The sequence below is a fragment of the Hemitrygon akajei genome, chromosome 8 (assembly GCF_048418815.1).
Source record: "Hemitrygon akajei chromosome 8, sHemAka1.3, whole genome shotgun sequence".
Classification (NCBI taxonomy): Eukaryota; Metazoa; Chordata; class Chondrichthyes; order Myliobatiformes; family Dasyatidae; genus Hemitrygon; species Hemitrygon akajei.
The window spans coordinates 50,066,161-50,088,284 of record NC_133131.1 but is presented as its reverse complement, the minus strand read 5'-3'; the positions used below and the strand labels follow the sequence as shown (position 1 = coordinate 50,088,284).

At 44.3% G+C, this 22,124-nt stretch overlaps 1 long non-coding RNA gene across 2 annotated transcripts in view; it reads left to right on the top strand.

Moving 5' to 3' along the window:
• LOC140731884 (uncharacterized) overlaps positions 1 to 21,662 on the top strand; it is an 80,185-nt gene extending 58,523 nt beyond the window's left edge. Inside the window, exon 3 of one of the 2 annotated variants that reach the window (XR_012099930.1) lies at positions 21,152 to 21,662. This is a non-coding gene — a long non-coding RNA (uncharacterized lncRNA). Of the gene's footprint in view, positions 1 to 2,523; positions 2,621 to 21,151 lie in introns of those variants that run through there. The other variant, XR_012099931.1, reaches the window with a different exon arrangement.
• Positions 21,663 to 22,124: the final 462 nt, after the last annotated feature.

Genomic DNA, 22,124 nt, shown 5'->3' with positions numbered 1-22,124 from the left:
CAGAATCTAACGCACGTGGCTTCCTTCAAAATGGCTTCCCGCTCCGACGGGAAGCACTATCGTGTCTTCTTCGTGTGTCTCCTTGGTGCGTCTGAGGCCCCGCCTCGGCAACCCACCTTTTATCTGGACTGGCAGGGTTGTAGATGTCAATCAGGGTGGGGGTGAGGCAATCTTTCCCCCATCACCCATCTCACATTGCCCTGAGGGTTTGCACGTAGGCCAGTTCCTTATTCCACAAAGGTGTCTCCCAAGACAATGGCTACGTCCAAGGATTTTGTCTTGCTGAGCAGCCAGCCCACATTCCAAACCGTAAGGCTCTCTCTCTTGCGATTCTCACAAAGGAGGGGGCTGAGGTCATGACAAAATATATTAATTTATCGTCTAAAAATACTCTCTTCTTACCCCAGACCCTTCGTAGAATCTCCGCCTTGGTGCTGTACTGAAGGAATTTAATTATTATTGAGCGTGGCTTATCTTGGGTAGACTTCGGGACTAACGCATGGTGGGCTCTTTCGACTTCCAGCTCCATAGCCGAGGGAAGATCCAGCGCGTCCCGCAGTAACTTTCCGACAAACTCTGTCATAGACGAGCCCTCCGCTTCTTCGGGAACGTTGTAGATTCTGATATTTTTCCGCCGTGATCTTCCCTCCAGGTCAAGCAGTTTACCTTCTTGGTGATTTAATATTTTTATTGTCTTGCTCAGTATCCGTTCCACGTTTTGAATGCGATCTTCCACCTCCTCAATTCGAGTCTCTGCCACTGCTATTTTTTGATTGACGCAGGCGAGCTCTGACTTAATATAACGGAGCTGCTGCTCTATTTCTTTCTGAAACTCCCTTATCTCTTTCAGAATTTCGATCATATTCGCACTGGATTACACCGCTCACATGTTGGCACAAAGACTGAGCAAAGATGAGCCCAATTCACACATTTGGAGTACGGTAATTAGGCACAGGTGTAGGCAATTACCATACAGGTAACAGCAAGGCATGAATGTTTAGAAACCAGGAGCCCACCGAGGGCTTCTAGTGGCCAACCCTCTTGGCAAGAACTTATCTAATTAACTACATAGCTCCTACTCTGACCAGGGAGGTGTGCAGCTTTTCCCTGTACAATATTTATCCAATCATACTTGGAAAAAATTCTATTGAATTTGTTTCCACTACCGTCTCAGTCAGTGGATTCCAGACCAATGGTAGCTTGTTGCTTTTAGAAAAAGATCTTATTCCCTTGTACTGGTTTATTTTGCTATTATATTTACTCCCCTCCTATCTCAAAGAATATTATCTCATGAATAATAAACAAATGGACCAAGCACAGCTTTTATCAGTGAATGTGGCTGCAGCCTTCTGTTAAATTTTTGAAGCTGAAATCTCATCTTTTATTCAAAAGGCCAGAAATAGTGATTCATCCTGACTTTAGCCCAACACTGTGAAACAGACAGTACATCAATGGGGGAAATGGAAGCTGTAGCACTGTGATACAGTTTTCACTGATCTGTACCTGGCACGAAAACAGGAAGGCTTACTAAATGGCTCTAGCATCACTGGTATGCACTTAGCATTCATACATTCTGCATAAAGCAACGCAGTAGGAATTCAGATCAATTAGGCAAAAGCAGATCTGCAGCTCAACTCTGTTCATCCTGCTCTGCTCCCTGTACCTTGATAGATTTACCTGACAAAAATTCCATTTGAACCTCTAACATCACAGCCATTTCAATGAAAGTAAGCAGATAAATTTAATCTCATTGGGATTCTTCTGTAGTCACAAAGCTACAACAGTCTCCGAATAATAAGCCTTTAAAAAAATTAAAAATTTCTTAAAAACATCCCCGTGGAGCTGTAAAACTAACTCCATACTAAGCAATTTCATACATTTTCCCTCACCACTCCCAGTCTACCTTTCCCAATCTTCCATTTTTCACTACTGGCGAGGCAACTAATATTCAACATTGCAAAATGAGTGAACTGTCTCTGACGGCATTTACAAATTTTGTGACTCTGCCCCAATGACTAATTTGGAGTTGGTCTGAGGCCTCCCTATTGGTGCACATGGTCTCTGCCCCTCAATGTTATGCAGCCAAAGTGGAACATATGCAATTTTAGTGTTTAGTTAACATTTAAGGTCAAGACATTTTATCAAAACTAGAAAAGAAAGAAAATAAGTTCGTTGCCAGTTGCAGAGAAGTTAGGAGAGGGATGTTAGAACAAAGGGGATCTCTCTAGCAGTTGAGGTGAATATGGCAGTGAATTTGGCTTTATTATTGTGTGCTGTTAACAGGTCTGTAGAACATGCCCAGACTATGTAAGGAGAGAGGAAAAAACTGAGCCAAAATCATTGATGGATGACCATCAGATATGGCCAATTCTGAGACAGACAGAAAGAAATTGTGAGTTTCTTACAGCTAATCTCAATAGAAGAAAATACAATACATGTAATACAGGGGTAGAACCACATACAGGACCTCAGAGCAAGATTGCAGTACCAGAGAGACATAAGGGACTGCTGTTTGCTTTGCAGAAACATGGCTCATCACCACCATTTCGGCTGCAGCCTGAGTGTTTCACCATTCACCGCAGAGGTAGAACAGCTGGGTCTTTTAATAGTGGAGGAGGTGAATTATGCTTTATGATTAACTCAACATGGTGAGTTAATGTTTTGTAATTTATATTCTTTTATTATTATGTATTGCAATGTACTGCTGTCGCAAAGTCACAAATTTCTTGACATATGCTAATGATATTCAACCAGATTCTTATTCTGATTCTAATTCTAATTCACGAAGGACACAAGAGAACAGGAGAAGGAGTAGGCCACCTGACCTATTGAATGTCCCTACCATTCAATATGATGATGGCTGATCTACTCAAGGCCTCAACTCCTCTAGGCCAGAGCAACAGCCCTTAATCTTCTGATCTTTCAAGAACTGATCTATCTCCTGTTTAAGTATTCCTAATAAGCTAGCCTCTATTAATTCTGTGGAGATATTCCTCCACCTTTATAAAACTTCTCCTTCACTTTTCTTATGTTTGAGGCCAGAATTCAGAATTGCTTCAGTGATGGAGACACGAGAGACTGCAGAAGCTAGAATGTTGAAGAAACTCAGAGGTTCAGACCTCCTATCATTCTTTTAAACTCCAGTGAGTACAGGCCCAGGGTCATCAAGCACTCCTGATATGTTAACCTTTTCATTCCTGAGATCATTCTCATAAACTTCCTCTGGACCCTCTCCAATGCCAGTACCTCCTTTCTTAGATATAGGATCCAAAACTGCTCACTATACTCCAAATAGAGGTTGTAATAGTTTGATCTAAAAGCAGTGTATTATGCCTAAACCAGGGGGACTACAATGGGATGAGGGAGGAGCTGACTAGCACTACTGGGAACACAGTCTATCTATGGTGGGACAGTTGGAAGAACAGTGAAAGTTTTCATTATGTTCATCAAAAGTATATTCCAGTTATAAGCAAGGTAGTAAAGTTGGGTGAGCCAACATTGAGCCAGCAGGAAATAAAAGAAGGCATTAAACTAAAGGTTGTTGCTTACAATGTCTGCAAGAGTAGTGGGGAAACTGGAAGACTGGGAAATCTTTAAAAAGCAACAAAGAACCATTAAGAACAGGGGAAGATGGATTATGAAAGTAAACCAGCACAAAATATAAAAATGGATAGTAAAAGTTTTCATAATTATATGAAGTGGAAAAGAGAGGAAAAATGAATATAGGTCCCTTGAAAGATGAGAAGGGGGAATTAATAATGGGTAATATGGAGATGGCAGAGGCCTTGAACGACTGTTTTGTGTCAGTCTTCACAGTGGAGGACACGTCTAACATGCTAATGAAAATGTTATGGCTGCAATGGGAGGTGAGGACCTCAATACAATCACTGTCATTAAAGAGGTATTGATGAGCAAACTAGTGGGCCTAAGCTCCCCCAGTCCTGATGGGATGCATCCCAGAATACTGAAAGAAATGGCAGAAGTTACAGTAAATGTGTGTTTGTGATAATTTATACCAAAATTCTCTGTACACTTAGCATGTCCTGGCCGAATGGAAAACTAAATGTCATGTTGCTCTTTTTAAAAAAAGATGTATGCTAAAGGTGTGTAATTATTGGCCAGCTAGCTTAACACCTGTAATTGAGAAAATACTTGAAACTATTACTAAGGAAGAAATAGCAAGACACAGGTTCCATCAGGCAGACACAGCATAGATTCATGAAGGGCAGGGCCTGTTTAAAAAATTTACTGGATTCTTTGAAGATACAATGAGTGCATTGGATAGAGGGGATCAGGTGGATGTTGTATACTTAGATTTCCAGAAGGTATTCAGTTAGTTGCTACATAAAAGACTAATCCATGAGATAAGGATGCGTGGAGTTGGTGGTGTTACGTTCCCCAGTAACCGGGTGACTTACCAGCAAAGATAGATAGGTCCGCTGAAGCCTAGTGCTACTATTTTCAAACGTTTTTAATTATAAAGGGGCACAAACGTATGGTTACTGCAAAACATTCAGATCATATACATCGTCAAAACTCAATCTAAAGCACAGGTGTAGTAATAATCAATCAAAAATGAGCTCTATCGTTGTCTAGGGGATACTGAGTCCAATTGGGTATAAGAGTCACTCAAAGTCTGCAGGCTTCCCCATTTCGGGAACCGCTGGCATTTCACGTGTTGGATAGAGAGAGAAGGAACACTTGCCCGTCGTCTTTGCGAAGCAAATCCCTGTTGTTAGTTAAAATGGTTTGTCCTTTGGTTCCAGCCACAGACTCCCGATCCGGAATCTAACGCACGTGGCTTCCTTCAAAATGGCTTCCCGCTCCGACGGGAAGCACTATTGTGTCTTCTTCGTGTGTCTCCTTGGTGCGTCTGAGGCCCCGCCTCGGCAGCCCACCTTTTATCTGGACTGGCAGGGTTGTCGATGTCCATCAGGGTCGGGGGGCGAGGCAATCTTTCCCCCATCACCCATCTCACATTGCCCTTAGGGTTTGCACGTAGTCCAGTTCCTTATTCCACAAAGGTGTCTCCCAAGACAATGGCTATGTCCAAGGCTTTTGTCTTGTTGAGCAACCGGCCCACATTCCAAACCGTAAGGCTCTCTCTCTCTCTCTCTCTTGCGATTCTCACAAAGGAGGGGGCTGAGGTCATAACAGTGGTAATGCATTAGCATGTGTAACCCTCTCACCGGGCTCCTATACAAACTTGCCTCAATAGCAGACTCAGCTAACAGCCACGAGACTCAGCGGTGAGAGGGCTTCTTTACATAAACAACATACATCTAGGGTCAGTATGATTTGGGGTTCAACCAACCAGGAAGTTGGGATGTTCTGATTAATGATTTGAGCGAACGCTGGGTAAATACTGTCCATGCACAATTGTCAGTTGGCAAGAAATAACAGATTGTATACCGCATAATATTTTAGCGAAAGTATATTCACTAAATTCAGCTTTATCAGTTATTAAGAAAAAGAAAAGAAAGAAAAAAATGGAAGGGGTAATTACAGTTAAACCAATCTAAGTGTGCAAATGACATTGGAGCTTGTACCTTCCAAAGGCTGTGTATAACCTTTACTCACAGTGCTGAATTTCCATCACCAATCACCAGCAGAGCTTCCCATCTTGGACTCTTTCGTCTCATTAAGCACTCCTTGCAATCGCATCTTCCTGTTGGATCAAATCCTATGGCTGTCTCTTCCGATCTTCTCTTCTCTGCATTTCCCTCCAAAAGACCATGGACCCCACCAGTGTCTGTCACAAATCTCTCTCCGCCCAGCTCTCTCTAGAACATTCTCCCAATTCGACCATCCTCATTGGCTTACAGAACATTCCTAAGTTGAACATCATAGCCCCTTTAGCCAAAACTAAAACATTCTACCAGCAGGCCACACCTCTTTTACAGAAAGCTACTAAATGAAAAACCCCACAGCATTAACAATAGAAATCTTAACCAGGGCATTTACATTCTCCCCTCACCAAAATGAGTCAAGCCCTCATGACTTGAAACTTATTAATAACTCAGAATTCAAATGAATTTCATGATTTCAGGATTAGGATCCTCAATCTATTTGTGTTATGAATGTACCACAGCTCTGAGGGGCCGAAGGGTGCGGGACCAGCCCCCTCCTTCCGGAGAATCGCAAGATCGCTATTAATTCGGGTCTTGGACCCAGGAAACGAGAGACAATGCAACGGATTTGACCATTGTTCTTAGAGGCACCTGTGTGAATTGCAATTCTATAGTACGTGCCAGCTATCAGGGACATGGACACCCTTGGGCAATGTGGGGTGGGGATTGTATCACCCTACCTTGATTGACATTTACAAATCTGCCAGTCATGATAAAAAGGAGACTGCAGGAGGCAGTACTCCAGCGACGCACCAGACGGAGACATCATCGCTCATCGCTCCCGTAAGGACGGGAAGCTGTTCAGGAGCCACGTGTGATTCAGTTCCCCTAGCTAGGGAATCGAGTGGCTGATAACCCCGAAAAGGATTCCGAACTGACAACGGGGAACTCACGTTCCCGATTCCACGATTTGAGTCCAACAGGCTGGCAAGTTTATTTTCTCTCTCCAACACGTGAGCCCCAACGGTCTCCAAAAGGCTAAAAGCCTGCATGAACTTAAGAGACTTTGATATTTCCATCGGACAATAGTTTTACCCCTAGACAAACGATAGAGCTACTTCGTATTGTTGATTAGTACTATACCCGTGCTTTAGATTGAGTATTGACGACGTATATTATCTGAATGTTTGTATTAACCTTACTTTTGTGCCCCTTTATAAATAAAAACTTTTAAAAATGGTACAATCAGACTTCAGCGGACCTCTCTATCTTTGCTGGTAAGTGACCCAGTTATGGGGTTCATAACAACGTGGGGCCTCGTCTCGAGATTTGATACCAAATTGGGAGGTCAGTGAATTGGGTTTGTAAGTCAAAAAAAAAAATTTTGGATCTGGTACGTGGGTAGCCAGACGGGAAACCAGCAAAGATGGATGTGGATGAATTTATGGAAAACCCGACTCTGGGGGCGCTAGAGGCGGCTACAAAATTAGACTTGGTAAATCTGGTGAAGGGGTTAAGCCTCACAGAGGTGAGGTCATCAATGAAAAAGCGGGAAGTGCGAAGGGTCATAACTCAGTATTACATTGGGAAGAAGGTGTTTGCAGCTGAGGAGTTGGAAAATATCCCTGAAAAGGTACTAGCGAGTGGGACGGATCAGAGTTGGAGAAATTAAGGTTGGAACATGAATTTAAAGTAAAGCAGCTGAGGGAGAGAAAGAAAGGGCCGACAAACACAGGGAGCAGGCGTTCCAACTAAAGGAATTAGAGGTGAAACGGGTTCATGAGGTCCAGCTAAAGGAGCTGGAAGCAGCTGAGAAAGGGAAAGAAAGAGCTGAGAAGGAGAAGGAAAGAGCTGAGAAGGAGAGGGAGTATGAGGAGGCAGAAAAACAGGAAACATGACTTGGAGATGGAGAAGTTAAAGAAAGAGCGAAGAGATCAAGGGTTAGACTGAGAGGAGAGGTTTAATGTTAGTCGGGAGTTAAGGGTAGTACCTCCATTCGAAGAGTCGGATGTTGATAGTTATTTCTTGCTTTTTGAAAAGGTGGCAGTAAATCAGAAGTGGCCCAAAGAGCAGTGGGTGGCGTTGTTACAAAGTGTGTTAAAAGGGAAGGCACAACGAGCATATGCGGCATTGTCCGTCGAGGAGGGGGAAGCGGAGAATTATGCCAAAGTAAAGGAGGCCATTCTCTGGAGTTATGAGCTAGTACCTGAAGCCTATAGACAAAGGTTCAGAAATTTACGGAAAGGGTGGAATCAAACGTATACCGAGCTAGCCCATGAGAAGGGTGTGCTCTTGGACCGTTGGTGCACCGCGGAACAGGTGGACGAGGATTATGGGTGTATCAGGGAGTTATTTCTGATTGAGGAATTTAAAGGTTGTGTTCCGGAGGAGATCTGGATGTATTTGAATGAGAAGCCGAATAAGTCCATCTCAGAAATTGCTAGGTTCGCAGATGAATATGCCCTAACCCACAAGACAACATTTCCCTCGAATAAAAGTACCCCGAGAGACCGTGAGAACGACCGAGAAAGTCCGCCGGCTGAGGCAGAGGTCCCGCCAGGAGCTAGTGGTAAAGTTGAGGGGGAAAGACAAGGCGGCCCGAGATTTCCAGGCTTGACCTGTTTTAATTGTGGGAAGGGAGGACATATTGCATCTAGGTGCTTTGCTCCGAGAAAGGAGCCAGAAACAGGGAGAGTAGCGGTCCCTATCGGGTGTGCAGAGGTAATCAGTAAATCGGCAAGAGGGTGCCGGGTAAGCAGAGAGCGCGAGGGTCTGAGATTTATCTGTCACACGGAACCATGTCTGTGAGGGAGGGGGACCCACCAATTCCCGTACGGATTTGGAGAGACACGGGGGCGGAGCTATCATTAATTATCCGTAACGTATTACAATTTGGACCTCAGACGGGCGAGGTAGCCCTGAGAGGAATAGGAAAATGGACAGAAATGGTGTCCTTACGTAGGGTCATTTTGGATTGTGAGCTGGTGTATGGATCAGTTGAAATAGGGGTGCCATCAGAATTCCCAAGAACTGACGTGGACGTCCTCCTTGGAAACGATTTAACCGGGGGTAGGATTTGGTCAGCCAAGACTATGACCCGCTGACCGGTGCGTGTTGAGGCCCCGCCCATAGCGTCCCCGAGCTATACCGCATGCGCGGTCACTCGCAGCCTGTCGAAAACTGCAGCTGAGAACGGGAGCAGTTTAAAATTGGCCAGTTTTGATTTGGCCGAGACGTCTTTACCAACCCTGTGCCATGAGGGTTTAGAGGGTGGTAAAACGAGGAATAGTAACATGAAAGAGGGTAAGGGAGAGGAGATAGATCTTCCCTTAGCGAAGAGAAAGGTCCTAGAGGTAGGAAATAAAGATGAGAAACGGAAAAAGCTGTTAAAAGGTCCAGAGTTGGACATGGATGATCTGTCAGGGGTGGCGGCCCTGTTTGAAGAAGTTGAGAGTTATCAAGGTGTTCCCGATAATGAGATGAAGGCAGTCCTAGATGAAAAGGATGCCACTACCTTGGAGAGGTGTGCTGGGTTGGCAGATGAGGTTGTTTCAGCCCGCGGGGTTGAGTTTACTCCGGAAGGGAGTTGCCCAGAGAGTAGCTGGGAGGAGCAAGGGAATTTGGAATTTGAAAAAGGTACGGGTATTGAAAGCCTGGAAGAGGTCAATGTCCTGTTTGAGAGTGTCCAGGATGGGGATGCACGTGGTTCCGAACCTAGTCACGGAGCTCAGAAAAGTTCTGAGGTATCTGATTCAGCTGAACGAGACGGCCGTCCTTTTGGGTCAGATAGACTGGGTTCAGTGAAGACAGGGTTAACCCTAGTAATTGGGGGAAGGGAGGGTTCCCAGGTGTTTGTACACGAAGGGGTGGTGAACCTTAAAGTGGAACTCGACCATGGGGGGATAAATATTATTATTGAAGGAAACAGAAAGTTTGTAGTTCCCCAATCGAATGAAAAAATTTTAAACCCGGCAGCTCGCTTACAGAGTAAGTCGAGAGCTGCCGGGGCCCCACACGCTATTGTTATTCAAGGATGTGGAGTGAACAGGCAGCACTTGACAGGCTGTCTGGAAAAAGCGGGATCGCTTGTAGATCTTAAATTGGAAACTAATAGCATGACGGGTCCTGAAGAGAAAAATAGCAACTTGCTTAAAACTAAAGAATTGGGTAGGAATGAATTAGGTCTGGGATCCGGTGTTGATACGAGAACTCCTATGAATAAGGCGGATGGGAGTTTACCCCGCCAAACTACTCGAGTTCCTCCCGTAGAAACTCACCGAAAAAAAGGTGATGGTTAATGGGGGCGCCATTTTAAATAGGAAAACTGGCTGTACGGGATTTTGACAAAGCATGTGAATAACAAAGACAACCCCCTTGGAACCTGCCTGTTAAGTTGAAATCTGATGCTACCAGCCTTTAGTCAGGTACAAGAGAAAAAAAAATTAAAGTAAGTGCCACTGTACTTGTTACCTGTTTAGATGATGAATTAAATGTATAACTGTATAGCTCTGTAGTGGAAAGAAAAGCTTGTGTATTGTGTTAGATTCTAAAATCCTGTAAGACTCTGTATTACTTCGTTTCCACCACTGGTGAAAACGCTTTGAAGAAAGGGGGTGTTATGAATGTACCACAGCTCTGAGGGGCAGAAGGGTGCGGGACCAGCCCCCTCCTTCCGGAGAATCGCAAGATCGCTATTCAGAGACAGAGGAGCAGTTTCAGCGATAGGTTACTATCGATGCAATGCTCCTCAGACAGGATGAAGAGGTCAATACTCCCCAATGCCATTAGGCTTTACAATTCAACCGCCAGGACTTAAGAACTTTTTAAAAGCTATTATTAATGCTTTTTGAGATAGTGATTTAGATGCATATCATATTTTTTACTGAGTTAAGTATTAGTTTTGCTACAACAAGTGTATGGGACATTGGGAAAAAAAAAGTTGAATTTCCCCATGGGGATGAATAAAGTATCTATCTATCTATCTATCTATCTATCTATCTATCTATCTAATTCGGGTCTTGGACCCAGGAAACGAGAGACACTGCAACGGATTTGACCATTGTTCTTAGAGGCACCTGTGTGAATTGCAATTCTATAGTACGTGCCAGCTATCAGGGACATGGACACCCTCGGGCAATGTGGGGTGGGGATTGTATCACCCTACCTTGATTGACATTTACAAATCTGCCAGTCATGATAAAAAGGAGACTGCAGGAGGCAGTACTCCAGCGACGCACCAGACAGAGACATCATCGCTCATCGCTCCCGTAAGGACGGGAAGCTGTTCGGGAGCCACGTGTGATTCGGTTCCCCTAGCTAGGGAATCGAGTGGCTGATAACCCCGAAAAGGATTCCGAACTGACAACGGGGAACTCACGTTCCCGATTCCACGATTTGAGTCCAACAGGCTGGCAAGTTTATTTTCTCTCTCCAACACGTAAGCCCCAACGGTCTCCAAAAGGCTAAAAGCCTGCATGAACTTAAGAGACTTTGATATTTCCATCGGACAATAGTTTTACCCCTAGACAAACGATAGAGCTACTTCGAATTGTTGATTAGTACTATACCCGTGCTTTAGATTGAGTATTGATGACGTATATTATCTGAATGTTTGTATTAACCTTACTTTTGTGCCCCTTTATAAATAAAAACGTTTAAAAATGGTACCATCAGACTTCAGCGGACCTCTCTATCTTTGCTGGTAAGTGACCCAGTTATGGGGTTCATAACATTTGTAAATGGCAGTAACATATCTCAGTATTGGGATAGACGCAACACTCTGTTTTCCCGGTGCATCCTATGCCAGCCTATCTGGGGTTTCCAACTCTCTGAGACCTTTTTATCCCATCTTCAGCCTCAGGCACTCTTTGGGACTGTTCCTGTTTACTTGGGGATGCCTCCCCTGATCCATTACTCATGCCTTTTTGTAACTCAGGTCCCCCGTCTGACTGAGTTCAGCTTCATCCTCCATTACTTTTGAAGCCCAGCTTCCTCTCACTGTCTATCATAACGTCTGCCTGTCCACTGGTAGTCCTCTCTGCTACACCTGAGTCAGGGTTGGAAGATTCAGAAATCTCTTCCTCGAGCCTTGGGGACTTTGCATGAGGTAACATATACCACACTCCCATTTCCTCATCCTTTAGGTCCATACAGCATTCAGTGGTTGGGTCCTTTTCAGGTCTTTCTGCTGCTCGTCTTTCTGTTCTCTTACAGAGTTCTCCTATTAGGTGTAGTTTCCATGTCAGGCTCTGTGTCAACACATACCTCCTGCCCCAGGGGTAAAAAGTGATTCTGATGGAGAATTTTGACAGGGCCATTCCCATCTTCTGGCTTCACCTGGAGAACTGGCACATTTGGCATCCGGCTCTCCACTACATAAGGCATAGCTGCCCAGCGGTCAGCCAATTATGCTTCACTCATAGCTCCAAATTCCTTGTTAAAACTAGGTATTAGTTGAGAGAACCTAATCTTTTGATCATATTTCCTCTTGTTTCCTTGATTTTGCTTGGTAGTAGAAACTGCTGCTAGCTCATAAGCCTTCTGTAGTTCTTTCCTCATGCCAGACACATACTTAAGATACGTACATCTTCTGTGACAAGTCTTCACCGCCGGCTCCAAAACAGATCTACAGGCAACCTTGCTTGGTGCCCAAAGATCAAATACAATGGTGAGCATCCAGTAGCTTCATTCTGGGTACAGCTGTAGCAGGGGACCAAATGCCCAATGGGTTGATTCCGTTTGTTCTTTTTGCTGATATCCAGCATTCCAAGCATGTCTAACAAGGTCTGGTTGAACATTTCAGACTGGAAATCACCCTGAGGATGAAAGGGCTGGTCCTCAATTTCATAACTCCAAGCATGCTCATTAACTCATGTATGAGCCAACTCTCAAAATCCCTTCCCTGATCACTGTGTATTCTTCTCGGAAAGCCACAATGAACAAAATGCTTCTCCCATAACACTTAGGCAAATGTGGATGCCCTCTGATCCTTTCTGGGGAAGGCTTGAGCATATCTGGTGTAGTGATCAGTGAAGACCAAGACATTCATAGCATTGCTGAAATCAGGCTCTTTGGAAAGGAAATCCATACACACGAAATCAAGTGGTCCCACACTCTGTAAATGAGACAATGGAGAAACTCTCATTGACAGTATCTTCCTCCAAATAGATCGGATGCACAATTTACAGTACTCTTCAACCTCAGGCTTCATTCAGGACCAAAAGAACCGATCTTGGACCAATCTGCAAGTCTTGTTAAACCCCGAATGACCTGAATCATCATGAAGTGACTTTAACACAATCCTCCAATGCTTATCAGGCAACAGGGAACGCTGAGGCCAGTCTGGAGGAGATGTGACCCTGTATAAAACTTGGTTCCTCAATTTCAGTTTGTCCCATTCCCTCAACAGGAGGGGTATGGTAGGGTGTTTCACCTTTTCAACTTGGGCCATATCCCCTTTGGCAACAAATGATCAAATGACACTGATACAAGGGTGCTGCCAACTCTGTAGACTCAAGGCAGGCAGCTGCTTTGTATCCAGAACAATCAAATTGCAATATACTTATGGAATGACACAAGCAGAAGCTCCCAAATGAACCACAGCTCTGTCATGCCATTTCCTCACCTCTGATTTCCCCACTGTGGAAAACTTTAACGTCCTTCCAGTCTCCATCCATTTCAAGCACCTCATGCAAACATCAGGACAATGTTTCCACATCAATGTTCTGGCTCCCTGGCAGATATTTCAGGCAGAAATCATAAGTAGATAATCCTACCAACCAGCAGTGAGCCATGGCATCCAACTTTGCTGAGGTCAGGATATAAGTCAGTGGATTGTTGTCAGTCCTCATCTCAAACTTGGCATCTTATTGATAATGACTTGACTTATCCACCACAGCCTGTTTCAATGCCAAAATCTCCAGATTGTGTGGGAGATAGTTTCGACTGGAAGGTGACAGACTCTGGTTTACGAAAGCAACTGCCCTCAACCCTTTGTCCTGGTATTAATATAGACCACCACCTAAACCTTCATGGCTAGCATCGGTGTGCAGTACATGCGGCAACTGGTAACTTGCAAAGACCAACACAGGTGCTTCAGTCAGCAACTCTTCAGCAGCTGAAAGGCCTCTCCACATTTTGCGTCCCATCTTTCCCTGAAAGGCTCTGAAGGGCTAAGATAAACTTCACCTTCTTCTCCTTTCGTTCTCCTTCCTTTCTTCCCCAAGGGCAGCTAACAACTCAGAAGCTGATTCAAAGGGTGGCTTACTTTGGAGTAGTCCTTCACAAATCTCCAGTACTACCTTCAGAATGAAGGATGGGCATAGAGCGCTCACGTTCTTGTGCCTTGGCCATGTGGTCACCATCTGATCCATAGCTACCCCATCTTTTGAGACTATGTGCACGAGGTAGTTGAATAACATCTTACAGACCCCTTAGCTTTCAGGCGGTCTAGCACCTTCAGTCACCTCATCTTATGTTCCTTCAGTGTAGATCTGAACACTATGAGATGATCCAAGTACACCAGTACCTCAAGCAAGTTTGTCCCTAACAGTCTTCTCCATGATACATTGAAAAGTAGCTGCTGCTCCTGATATGCCCTGGGGCATACTTTCTCTGGGCAGCAGCCCAGTGGGATGACTCTTGTATAGGTGCCACTTGGTCATCTCTTGTCAAAGGGGATATAGCCCAAGTTGAAAAGATGAGTGGACATATGAATGCCATCTACTCTTTATCAACTTTGCTCATGGGTATTTGATAATACCCACTCCTTAGGTCCAACACACTGAACCATCTTGCTCCGCTCAGGTAGGCCAGAGTATCCTCGATTCGTGGAACAGTATATTGGTCTGGGACTGTACGTTGGCTCAGTGTCCGATAGTTAACACACATTCGTACCTTCCCATTCTTCTTCCTCACCACCATTATAAGTGATGCATAGGGACTCCTTGACTCAGTGATAATTAGAGCTCCCTTCAGTTTAAGCAGATGCTGCCGAACATCTTTCACTGCTGCTGCTAACTGTCGAGACCTTTCTCTGAAAGGAGTGTCCTCTATCACTCAGATAGTGTGGCAAGTACCGTTGGAGCAATCCACGTCAAACTCATGTGGAAAAGACATCTTCAAACTTCAACATCTTCTCTGTTAGTCTCCTTTTCCATCCCTCGGGTACCAGGGAGTCACCAAAATTGAATGACTTTTCTGTTAAATTTCCTGGCCCAGGACACTGCCTCTCTCCCAGTTTTATCACCAGGAAACTAGACACTATGTTCACTAGGAAAAGATGTGCCATTAGCATCCCATGTCTGAGGGTGACCTCTCTCTTGGAGATGTTCCTGACACTCACTGTCCTGTTTATGTGTACAGCCGGAGGTTACTACAGTTCAGGCTCCAGTGTGACTCTTCTTCATGATCCACCAGGAGGGCCTCAGCATCAGGCATTCCAGGGAATTTGAGGTTTCCTTTCACTCTAGCTACTTCCCCAGGATGTAACATGATGGGTTTGGGTTGGGAGGTACCACACACAGTTTCTCATTTATGCTAATCATCCTGCTTAGGAGGAAGTTGCACCTTCTCAAAAGCAGCTCTGAGTGCCAGGTGAATGGACAAGGTTTTCAAAAATGTCTCTCCTTCATGCTCCCACGAGCCTTCTCACAACGGCAGTATCTGGCAGACAGACCGGCAGACAGACAGACAGACAGACAGACCGACAGACAGACAGACAGACAGACAGACAGACTGACAGACCGACAGACAGACAGACAGACCGACAGACAGACAGACAGACAGACAGACAGACCGACAGACCGACAGACAGACAGACCGGCAGACAGACAGACAGACCGACTGACAGACCGACAGACAGACAGACAGACCGACAGACAGACAGACAGACAGACAGACATACTTTACTGGTCCTGAGGGAAACTGGGTTTCGTTATAGCCGCACCAACCAAGAATAGTGTAGAAATATAGCAATATAAAACCATAAATAATTAAATAATAATAAGTAAATTATGCCGTGGAAATAAGTCCAGGACCAACCTATTGGCTCAGGGTGTCTGACACTCCGAGGGAGGAGTTGTAAAGTTTGATGGCCACAGGCAGGAATGACTTCCTATGACGCTCAGTGTTGCATCTCAGTGGAATGAGTCTCTGGCTGAACGTACTCCTGTGCCTAACCAGTACATTATGGAGTGGATGGGAGACATTGTCCAAGATGGCATGCAACTTGGACAGCAACCTCTTTTCAGACACCACCGTCAGAGAGTCCAGTTCCACCCCCACAACATCACTGGCCTTACGAATGAGTTTGTTGATTCTGTTGGAGTCTGCTACCCTCAGCCTGCTGCCCCAGCACACAACAGCAAACATGATAGCACCGGCCACCACAAACTCGTAGAACATCCTCAGCAACATCCGGCAGATGTTAAAGGACCTCAGTCTCCTCAGGAAATGGAGATGGCTCTGACCCTTCTTGTAGACAGCCTCAGTGTTCTTTGACCAGTCCAGTTTATTGTCAATTGTTTATTGTTCCCACAACAATGGAAGTTTCACCCTTTTCAACTGGACCCGGACAGACCAACATTAATGTATCAAGGTCTCAGCTACTCCAACATCTGTTTCCAAAAACTCCAGCTTCAATGAAAAGTAGCCACCATATGGATAATCATCAGTATTAAGGCCCCAAATTTCTCAGGCACTGAGTGGCATCAATGGTAAATGTGTCAAATGTCGGTTGTAAAAGGAGCTGTCGAGCAGAGTAACCTGTGTCAAGTATGGCTCCGGCACAAATCCCTAATCCGTTATGGACGAACCTGAGCTTGGTCCCACTAAGCTTTCAGGAATAGGGTTTTGCACTTTAGTGTTTTTCTTGCTATGTTGATTATCTCTCCAAGATACCAGGCCATTCCCTTACTGGTCTCTCCAAAGGTTCTCGATTTCCTTTTCTGTTCATGTAACTGTTGGGTTTCTTTCCAAAGGTTTTCTTGTCCTTCACACTCCTGCTTGAAGTGTCCATCCTTACCACAGATGTAACAGAAAATACTGGTCACTTCCCTTATCAAGAGACCCCTGTCAGTAGCAGCCCTCTGCTTAGTATGTTATATCGGACTTCTCAGGGTTGGTGGCAGCACGTTAACTGAGGTACGTTGGCTTGCAGGTTTTTCTCTACATCCTGCAAAACCTCCACTTGTGGGGCAACAGGGGTCACTTCAGCAACAGAGGACTTTGCCCCGTTGACAGAGGGGCAACCTATTTTCCATCTCTCTGACTTCTCTGATCAGCTCAACAAAGGAGGGAGGGGGATGCGTCTTGTGGGTCATTCAAATGCTTAAAGCAATCACGTTGTGTGACAGCACGCCCTTCACAACTTGCCCATCCTTAATCGATTTATCTCAGCCAATTGAATGGCCACTTTACAACACAAACAATGCAGCTGTCTCTCCCTAGCCTGAAAATGCAGGCAGAATTTTTTTTTCCTTTCTCCTGGAATGTGCAACTGAACCTCATCACAAGATCAGCTGACCTGTCCGTTGTGCCAAAAATATTTTCTAATGCTTGCATGTAGTCCATGGATGTTACCAATGGGTTTTCTGCCTTCAGACACCTCACCACCTTAGCCGCGGGCCTTTGCTGTCTTTTCATGTTATCTGAGCACTGCCACTCATTCAGTAGCTGAAATGTCTGCTCTGCCCACACCTCATTTTTTTTCCCCATCGGGGGTGAGCCTATGATATCTTTGGCTCTCTGCTGGTACACTGTGGCATTTATCTACCAGTGATGTAATTGTCGAAACCAGCTCAGAATTTTCCATCGCCTACTGAAGGACCCTTTAGACCTTTCCCTCATTTTACAGAAATGAGAAGAACTTGTCTTCACCCTCAGCTTCATAGAATTCATTTCCAAAATTATGGACTGGCCATGGCCTCGCCTCCCCAGGTGTCCCGATCCTATCAAGCAACACAACTTCAGTTACATGACTGCTAATCTGGACTAACACAACATCCTTACCTGCCAATTGATCAAACTGCTGTTCAACCAGCGTAACTTTCCCCAATACTTTTACAGAACTCAGCACTCTAATTAGCAGTTCATCAGGGCATTGGATTTCCACCCTGCTCAGAACACAAGCATTATTTGTGGGCAATCTCTTTGAATCGCACCAAATCTTAATCCCTGCAGTGTCCATAATAAAGTACCTTAATCATTTTCCTCAACACTAGTTTAAACACAGAAACTGCTCAATCAATTCTTAATACCAATCACATAGCATCCAGCGAACAGGCACCCCACAAATGTAACCCTCTCACCAGGCTCATATACAAACTTGGCTCAGTAGTGGACTCAGCTAACAATCACGTGATTCAGCAGTGAGAAGGCTTCTTTTCATAAGCAACATTCATCTAGGGTCAGTATGATTCAGGGTTCAACCAAACAGGAAAGTTGGGATGTTCCGATGAATGAAACCCTGATTTGAGCGAATGCTGGTTAAATACTGTCCATGTACAATTGTCGGTCAGAAAGAAATAACTGATCATACACCATATAACATTATATTCACTAATTCCAGCTTTATCGAACAGTTATTAAGAGAAGTAAAAGGGCCCATTACAGTTAAACCAGTCTAAATGTGCACACGACATTGGATCAAGAGCTGGATGTTACCATTACTCAGGGCTCTGAATTCTCATCACCAATCACTGGTAGAGCTTCTATCTTGGACTCCTTCATCTCGCGAAGCACTCCTTGTAATCGTGTCTTACTACCTGCGTCTCAATATCACCAAGACCAAGGAGATGGTGGTGGACTTTAGGAGATCTAGGCCTCATATGGAGCCAGTGATCATTAATGGAGAATGTGTGGAGCAGGTTAAGACCTACAAGTATCTGGGAGTACAGTTAGACGAGAAGCTAGACTGGACTGCCAACACAGATGCCTTGTGCAGGAAGGCACAGAGTCGACTGTACTTCCTAAGAAGGTTGGCGTCATTCAATGTCTGTAGTGAGATGCTGAAGATGTTCTATAGGTCAGTTGTGGAGAGCGCCCTCTTCTTTGTGGTGGCGTGTTGGGGAGGAAGCATTAAGAAGAGGGACGCCTCACGTCTTAATAAGCTGGTAAGGAAGGCGGGCTCTGTCGTGGGCAAAGTACTGGAGAGTTTAACATCGGTAGCTGAGCGAAGGGCGCTGAGTAGGCTACGGTCAATTATGGATAACTCTGAACATCCTCTACATAGCACCATCCAGAGACAGAGAAGCAGTTTCAGCGACAGGTTACTATCGATACAATGCTCCTCAGACAGGATGAAGAGGTCAATACTCCCCAATGCCATTAGGCTTTACAATTCTACCGCCAGGACTTAAGAACTTTTTAAAAGCTATTATTAATGCTTTTTGAGATAGTGATTTAGATGCATATCATATTTTTTACTGAGTTAAGTATTGTATGTAATTAGTTTTGCTACAACAAGTGTATGGGACATTGGAAAAAAAGTTGAATTTCCCCATGGGGATGAATAAAGTATCTATCTATCTATCTATCTATCTATCTTCTGTTGGATTGAATCCTAGGTCCATCTCTCCCAATCTTCTCCATATTTCCTATTAAAAGACCACGAACCCCACCAGTATCCAACACGAATCTCACTCTGTCCAGGTCTGTCTAGAACCTTCTCCCTATTACACTATCCTGAAAGGCTGTCACAACATTCCTATGTTGAACATCATAGCCTTCTATCTTTAGCCGAAACCAAAACATTCTCCCAGCAGGATGCACTGCTTTTATAGAAAGCTACTGAATGAAATATCCCACACCATTAGCAGTAGCAGTACACATGGTTAGAGAATTGGTTAACCAATAGAAAACAGAGAATTGCAATAAATGAGTGTTTTTGTACTTGGCAGTTAGTGGTGAACGGAATGTTGGACTTGGAACTGTTGATGATACACCTTAATGATTTGGAAGATGGGACCAAGTGAAGCATAATGACACTAAGTTGAATGGAAAAGGAAATTGTGCAGAGGATGATAAAACAGGCAGGAAAGTTGTCACCACACATAAGCAAAGCTTGAACCAGGGCATATAGCCTCAAGGTTTGAGAGAATATGTTTAGATCAGAGATGAAGAGAAAATACTTTTTCCCAGAGAATAGACAATCCGTGGAATTCTCTGCCCAGGGAAGCAGTTGAGGCTAACTCAGTAAGCATATTTAAGATGCAGTGAGATAGATTTTTGCAGAGCAGAGTAATTAAGGGATTTAGTGAAACAGCAGGTAAGTGGAGCTGAGTCCACAGCTAGATTAGTTATGGCAGAGCAAGCTCGGTGGGACAGATGGCCGACTCCTGCTCTTATTTCTTATGTTCTCGTGTTCTTCTGTCATTTACTGTTTTCGCTCAGCATTCACATATTAGAATGGAGAGCATCGCTTAAGGTGACTTCATTCCTGCCCACGCCCTGCCCAATTTGTGGTGTGCAGCACTAGCTCAAAATCATAGAAGCAACCAGCACAAGAAAGGGACTTCTTCTGTGCTAACTGGCAGGGATAACTTCAGTCTCCACTATTCTGAACTGATTCTACAATCTACACATTCACTTTCAGGGATTCTTTACAACTCAGGTTATCAGTATTATTTTTATTTAATCACATTGCATATTGTTTTTTCAGCTTTGTTAATGTATAGTTCTTTTAATGTTCAATTCTATTTTATTTCTTTTTTCTCTTAAATACCTACAAGAAAATCAGTCTCAAGGTTGTATATAGTAGCATATACAGTATGTACATTAATAATACATTTACTTTGGACTTTGCTTCTGTGAAAAACCTACCTTTCAGATCTTTCTAAACATTTCTTGCTTGTCATCTGAAACCCTCTGTTTCTAACCTACCTGCCCTGAGGAAGAAAGGCACCTGACTCTCTAGCAACACACACAAAATACTGGAGGAACTCAGCTGGCCAGGCAGCATCAATGGGAAAGAGTAAACAGTCGACGTTTTGGTCTACAACCCTTCATTAGGACTCATTATCCTGCCTATTCCCTTTGTATTTTATAAACCTCTTGCAGTTCATCTCTCTACCTTCTATGTTCCAGAAAGAAGAAACCCAACCTATCTTACAGCTACAGTCCTGAATTCCAGGCAGCATTCTGGTAAATCACTTCTGCACTCTCTCTATCACCACCACATTATTACATCCAAGAAATATACACAATACTCCAAGTGCAGCCTAACCAAAGACTTGTTTCACTGCAACATGGCATTCCAACTCTTATACTCAACACCTTGCCCTATGAAGGCAAGCATCCAATGCCTTTTTCTCTACTCTGTCCATATGGTCACCACTTTCAGGAAGCAATGTACCAGCACCCCAGGATATCTTTGTACGTCAACACTTCCAAAGTCTTTGCCATTTACTCTATATGCCCAAACAGAATTTGACTTCCCAAAGAACACTACCTCTAGTTTAAGTTCCATTTACCACTGAAGGAAGAGCTTAGGAGGGTTAATGGTGCCTGATGGCATCTCCTTTGCTTGCATCTTCGGAAACAGCACGATTTCCATCTTTAGTATCTCTATTTTTCCCTTTCAGGGTTCTTTTGAAGACCCCGACCTGGAGTTACACGCAGACTTCAGTTCTTTGTGGGAATAGGGCCTGTTCTCGGGGTTCCACGACGGGCTGTTATTCAATGTGCTAAGGGTTTGGTCTGAGAGTCTCGATCATATTTGGAAGCCTGAGATCTTGGGGCTCTGGAGACAGGCGGATCGAGGGTCGGTGTCACGACAGGAGACTCGTGTGTCTTCGTAGAGGCTGGAAAATCTTTCGCTGTGGGCCCGAAGACCCGAGGTCTTTCCGAACTTCAGACACAGAGCTCGAAAAAAGTAACGAAATGGACTTTTAACATTGTAAACCAGTGGGTTGTTGTTATGTCTCCTGCTCACTGTGAAAATGGGGGACACCTCCCTCTCCCTGGCCAGGGAGAGAGAGAACCTGTGGGTTGTCAAATGTCGGATGAAATGCGAAGCCTTTGGGGTAACTTTGGTCTATGTCTTTACTATCGCTTAGCTCATGCTTGGGCTCGGTAGCGGGTGTGCTTTTTTGCCGGTGGGGGGAGGGGGGATTGTTGCTCGCCGCCGCTTACGCACTGGAGGGGAAAATGTGGGGGGGTGTAGTTTGGGGTTCTCACGTTTAACTGTCGTTAATACTTTGGGGCACTTCTCTGTTTTCGTGGATTTTTGCAAAGAAAAAGCATTTCAGGATGTATATTGTATACATTTCTCTGACATTAAATTTGACCTTTGAACCACTGAATTGCCCAAATGATGTTTGTCCCACTGTATATTTGGATAATTACTTCACTGTCTACAAGTCTACCAATTTTCATGTAATCTGCAAACTTACTAATCATAACCTCTGCATTCTCATCTAAATTATTTATATACTGTGTACATCTATTATGAACAACAAGCGTCCCAGCACTGGTCTCTGTGGTATACTACAGTCAGAAAAACATCCGTCACACCCTTGGCCTGCTATCACCAAATCGATTTTGTACTAGTTTGTC